The following is a 6565-nucleotide window of genomic DNA, read 5'->3' as shown; positions in this document are numbered from 1 at the left end:
ATTGTTAATCATAATCTCTATTATTCAAGTATATTTTGATTTGAACAAACATGGTCATCCATAGTCAATATATGTTGAACATAATAAACTTTCATCAACCACATCGTCAACTAACACAACCACATTAGTAAATATAATTGCCACATTTATTAACATAGTTACACAAATCTATATTATCATTTAATATTTTTTCTTTTTACATAATATCCATTATTATATAATTAGATTTGCAATTTTTACAATATGGTTTTCTTAACACGTTTACAATGGTAAGTTTGGCATCTTACCAATTATTACAAAATTTGATTAGCAATATGTGTAATATGGTTTTTTAAATAAGTTTACTGTAGCATTTCAATGATTAATAATATTATTAGCAATCCATGCCTTAATTGCAAACTCTGGAAATCTAATAAACATAATTTAATAATCTAAGAAACATATATGAAATTAATATTCATATTGATGAAAATTTCCAAATATTCTAAAATCTACACTGTAATTACACTCAAATATATCATTCACCACAAATATTTCTTCCTTCCATTCCTATTCGCTTATCACTGTTAACTTGCCTCAAAAGTTTTGAGAAAAACGTGTTCATGCTCTAACAGATGGGGAGATATAAAATTGATTAAATTAAATAACGTTGGATTTGTTTAATATTGTCACGATCTTATGACCATGGCATATTTTATCTAATTGAGATGAAATTAATAGAAGTTACGTAACGTTGGATTTGTTTAACAGTGCCAATTTTATGAGAATATCTCGAACAAACACGGAAAATATTTTGCTCAATTGCATCACTGGAACATAATAATAAATATCATTTTAAACGGGAAGGAATAGTAAAATGATTACAGTCGTTTTGCAAAGTATATAAAGAGAAACAGAGACAGAATTATACTTTCTACCATGAAGAAGCAACGTTCCTATAGCGAACTGACTCTGCTAATCTTTCTCTAGAGAACCGGTTCTGTTATTCTACGCCATTATTCAAATTTTAGGTAAATGCGCCGCAGTAATCAAATCCTTATTAATTGACCATGCGGCAGTTCCTCCTTACTTCACCAGTCACAAAAGTTCTAGGATTCACTATGTTTCCCATCTTCACCATTGAATCCGAGAAGTGTTTGGCAAATTCCAGAGGGTTGGTGGCATAATCTTTCACAATATGAGCAGTTATGATCTCCATGCCAAATGAATACATCACTTGGTCAGAGGTGAGGAGCCCTTCTCCATTCACTAAGTTTATGTAATATGAATTATCAAACAACGTGGGTGTTTTATGATCCAAGGGCCATACGTTGTTATCGCCACCAGATGGAGGGGTGGCTGCTCTCAATCGAGATTTGAAGCGTTCATTGCCTGCACTGAAGCCCTTATAGAGCCTTTCTCTAAAACTTGTGCATCGAGCTTGTCCAATTGTGTGTCCACCTGCGCATTGGAAAACGCTAAACACATTAATAAAAGTTGTATTTGAACACAAATCAATATAAAAAGATCAACAAAGTTTTCTTTCGTTGTACAACTTTATATGGATTGGGAATTTTGGAATACTTTCAATATGTGACAAATGGAAATGAAGTCAACTAGTTTACTCTTATTTATTGGATTTCTAAAATATTATGAAATCTGCATTCCATTGTTCCTCACTTACTAACTAGTACAAAACACCAACCCTATACACATTAATAAAAGTTGGTTTTCAAACACAAATCAATATGAGAAAAACCCAACAAAGAGATTACCTATTAATAAAAGGTTGGTCTTCAAACACAAATCAATATCAAAAAAAAGTAACAAAGTTTGCTTTCACTGTACATCAATCAATATCAAAAAAACTAACAAAGTTTGCTTTCACTGTACATCATCTTTATTTAGATGGAGGGTTTTGGAATATTTATAAAATCTAACAAACAGAAATGAAAGGCAACTAGTTAATTATTGGAGTTTAGTTTCCCTATCCATCACATGAAGTTACTGGTTAAGTTCATCATAGAGATAAGAATTGAAGTTACTGGTTAGGTTCATAGAAATAAGAATGTGAATGTGAAGAAATATGATCATGTTGAGTAGTAATAAATATGACTATTACTTTTAAGAGCATGATTAATTTTAACAAAAAAAAATTACTAAATCTAAAAACTAATCTCTAACAAAACTTAAATAACAAAAAATTAAATTCTGAAATATTCTAAAATCTACAATCAAATATTCACTTACTAATTAGTACTAAAACATGCTAAATTAATTTCCTACTAAATCAAAATAAAAATAATAAAATAATAAAATCAATGGTTCTTTAAATCAACTAGTCAACTATTTCACTTCTCTCTTATCCTTCCTATTTCCAAAATATTCCAAAATCTACTAAACTTCACTTACCAACGAGTGCGACCATATCTGTGACTGATAAACCTTGCAATAAAAACTTCTCAATGATAGTATGGATAGTTGCATTGGGCAAGGGAATATTCCTGTTTGCCCCCTCGAAACTGGCGTTTCTTGAGTCCTTTCTCCCCCAGGGAACGTCCCAGTATGGACCACCAGCCTGGGAATTAACAAATGTGGTTAAGATGAATGTATTGTTAGTATTAACAAAGCTAAGATGAATGTATTGTTAGTATTAACAAAGCTAACCTTGAATCTATGCATATTATTAACAAATTTATGGAAATTAATATGAAGATGGTATACCAGTACTACTCCATCTCGAGCAGCAAGGGTAAGTATGTCAGAACAAGACACAACGTTTGGGCATACCGTTTCCAGTCTTTCTTTGATTTTATCTATAACTTCAAATCCTCCTGCCGAATTTGCATTTGCCTGTGCTGTTTTCTCGCCTTTAAACGTTGGTGTGTCATCCAGCAGCACAGATGCATCGCAGCCCTGCGTTAATTCCAAATATTATAGCAATGGCTAAAACACGAAGTAATATAAAATATTTTTTGAGTTTATGCTTTTGTGAAAGTGGTTTTCTAGATTTATCACATTGTGTTTTTAGTAGACTTTTTAGGTTAGCGTGTGATTCATTATCAACTGCACATTGTGATGAGTCACATTTGCTGGCCCAAAAAAACATAATAAATATAATGGATATGAGAAAGATTATATCCAAATAATATAAAATATAAATATAAAATATTATAATAAAATACAAATGTAATAGATACCAGAAAACACATGAAAACAAAGGTTATATAGTAGTTAATATTTGTGATTTAATTTAAATGTAGCTTAATTAAATTAAAAATAATTAAAATATGGTATTGTTGAATGATATTTTCAAAAATTAAAAAATATAGTTAATTAATATTATTTATATTAACATATATACATTTATTTATATATATGTATGTATGTGTGTTTTTTTATTTTATATATATATATATATATATATATATATATATATATATATAATTAAATTTATTAAAATATGTTTTTAACATAATAATAAGTCATTTCAAATTGAAAATATAGAGAAAAAATTTTAACTTATAAAAATCAAAATAATAAAAAGAACAGGAAAAAATCAGAAAATTGAATAAAAATAAAATTCAAAAACAAAAAACAAAAATTAGTAATTAATAAAAACAGAAATTACTAAACCACCCATAACATAACCAGAGCCGCACATAAATAAATTTAAATAATAATAAAAAATTAGAAAATTAGATTTCTTAATATTAAATTATGTTATGTACTAACTGTAGATTTTATTTTAGAAATATTTAGAAATTAAAAAAACAGACAAAAATAAAATACCTGAACAAAACAGTCATGAAAATGCAGTCGAAGTATGGAGGCTGCCATACGAGCTTCTTTCTGCGTTGCTAATAGCATCTCCTCACAATGTGGACTACAAGGGGACATGACTTCCCGTAATAATCATTAGACAGTGGAAATTGAGTTTTTGCAGGGAACGCGGAAATGGATGGCAAACCTAAAAGCAAAATCGCTAAGAATATCTGATATTTGGCCATTCTCTTCCTTCGCAAAAACTCAATAGTTCACTGCGGGATATCATGAATATCTTTGGCCCAGCCATTTTATAGGAACGCTTTGTACCGTCAATGAATTTTCAATTTTCAACCATAACTAGCTAAATCCCAGAGTTGTAGCTGCACCTGTTAATTTCTCCAGACCGATCAACAACACAAACCAAACCAAACTTGTTGCAGAAGCATTTTAACTTCCAAGTACAGACACATAATCGACTTGGCCTTCCACACTAGATAAAGTACAGCGTTAGGTAATGGTTGATTTTACTGTTTCTGTTGTATAGCTGTTGAATGAGGAAAGTTATTTTAAATTAAATTTGTTCTAACGGTGGCAATGGTTGCCAAAATGAGGTTTTAGCGTATGCTAGCCATCACTAGTTGCACAATTTTTGTTGTTTCGGGTATAATAATTGTACTACAAGATAGAGATATGACATTCAAGCACGTTGAACAGTTAGCGAGAAATTTTGTCAGAATCTTTCTAGATTTCCAATAGAAGCCATGGTTGTTTACTTGAATAATTTGACTTTATGCACACACTAAAATGCCATGTCCACTGAATCTAATAAGATGTTTGGCAAATTTAATTGTGTTTGAAAATTACGAAGTATATTACATTGGTAAATCTGCTGGAAGTAGACAGGCATGGCGGATACTTCTAGATGTGAGCTTTTTCCAAAACAAAAGCAAGTTGAAATAAATTTGAGTATACTAGGGTCTGGATGGGAAATTCCTGTGCAGAAAAGTCACGAGTCCTTTGAACTCCCTTTGCAAGGATCATTTAATGTATATGTTCAGCCTTCAATATTTTAGAGTCAGGCTCACTCACCCTAGTGAAGGCAGCATTGATCATTCTATTTGACACGAAGTATCAATTAATAAACTTTGCCTAGAAAAACCTTCAACCATTACATAAAATGGTTTTGACAAATCAAGGATATGGTCCCAAGTCATATATGATTATTAATTATTAATATCTACTTGCTTTGGCTTAGATGTAGTAAGGTAATAGAAGTTCGAGGTTAAGTGCTTGTCACTAGTACAAATCCTTTACTGACCTGGGCCATATTTCAATTATTCTCACAGATTCCAATATAAATATGATAAATATGTGATAAATATGATATAATCACAATGATTTTAATTACTTTAAATTAGTAGTAGGTACTAATACTAGCGCAAGTATATTTACTAAGGTGTTTGATATATTTTGATGGATAGTATTTTGGTTGATATATGGATGGATAGCATTTTCATATGATGATTGGTGTAAAAAAGTGGAAAATACAACTAACTAATGTATATCAATCACATTAAATATGGTTGTGCTAGTTACAATTGATATGTGTTAGATTCAATGACAAGGGTTGTTGAGGTTGATTAAGATTGAAAAAGGTTGATGAAGTTAATCAAGGTTGACGAGGTTGACCATGGTCAAGCTTATATTAATGTTAATCCTAATGTTCCAAAATGTTACAAAAATGGTTACATTAATGGTTGAGATGGTTGATGGGGTTGACCATTACTGACCATATTCAACCATATTCAACCATACAAATCTTGATTGACCATTTAGGTTAACCATATCCAACCATAGAGACCTTGATTGACCACATTAGACCATTCTAAGCATGGTTGACCATTCGAACTTGGTAAATCATTGAATGTTCTAGGTTGAATATGGTTGACCAAAGATGACTATGGTTGATCATAGTTGACCGTGGTTAACCATATTCATCCATAGAGACTGTGATCATATTCAACCATAGTTGATCAAATGGTTGACCATATTCAACCATGGTTGATCATGGTTAACCATGGTTGACCATGGTTTATAATGGTTGATGTTGGCATATTCTCATTGAGAATTGTTGACAATGATTGATGCTAGCATATTCTATTTGACAATGGTTGACCATATTCAACAATAGAGATCTTGGTTTACCATATTCGACCATTATAACCATAGAGATCTTAATTTATCATTATGATTGACCATGATTGATCATTGTGGATCATGGAATACCACGGTTGACCATGGTTCATCATGGTTGTTCATGGTTGACCATGATCAACCATTTTAACCATATTCATCTTGATTGGCCATGGTTGATCTTAGTTGACCATGTAGTGATCTTGGTTGATCATGGTTAAATATGGTTGATCTTGGGTGATAATGGTTGATCTTGGTGGACCATATTTGATCATTATAACCATAGAAATCTTGATTGATCATTATGGTTAATCATGGTTGATCATAGTTTACCATCATAGTTGATCATGGTTGACCATAATTAACTATAGTATGTTTTTAATAACATTTTGTTTTCAATATTATTAATTATATTAATATTATTAATATTAGTGTTAATAATATTGATATCAATGTTAATAATAACATAGATATATTATATTACACATCAAATTATATTTTTAATAACATAACATATTAAATGTTGTTAATAATGTTATTAATAACATTATTAATAATATAAAAATGAATTGTTACATAAAATATTATTATTTTTATTATTAATATATTGAAATTAGAATTAACG

At 30.2% G+C, this 6565-nt stretch overlaps 1 pseudogene; it reads right to left on the bottom strand.

The window, feature by feature from the left end:
* Nucleotides 1-1039: 1039 nt before the first annotated feature.
* Nucleotides 1040-3989, bottom strand: LOC149223448 (peroxidase 4-like; annotated as a pseudogene).
* Between the last annotated feature and the right edge of the window lie 2576 nt (nt 3990-6565).

This window comes from Pinus tabuliformis, chromosome Q, assembly GCF_031772625.1.
Source record: "Pinus tabuliformis cultivar Carrire ecotype Pingquan chromosome Q, CPIR1, whole genome shotgun sequence".
In the NCBI taxonomy this organism is placed as follows: Eukaryota; Viridiplantae; Streptophyta; class Pinopsida; order Pinales; family Pinaceae; genus Pinus; species Pinus tabuliformis.
This window is presented reverse-complemented; position numbering and strand designations above follow the sequence as displayed.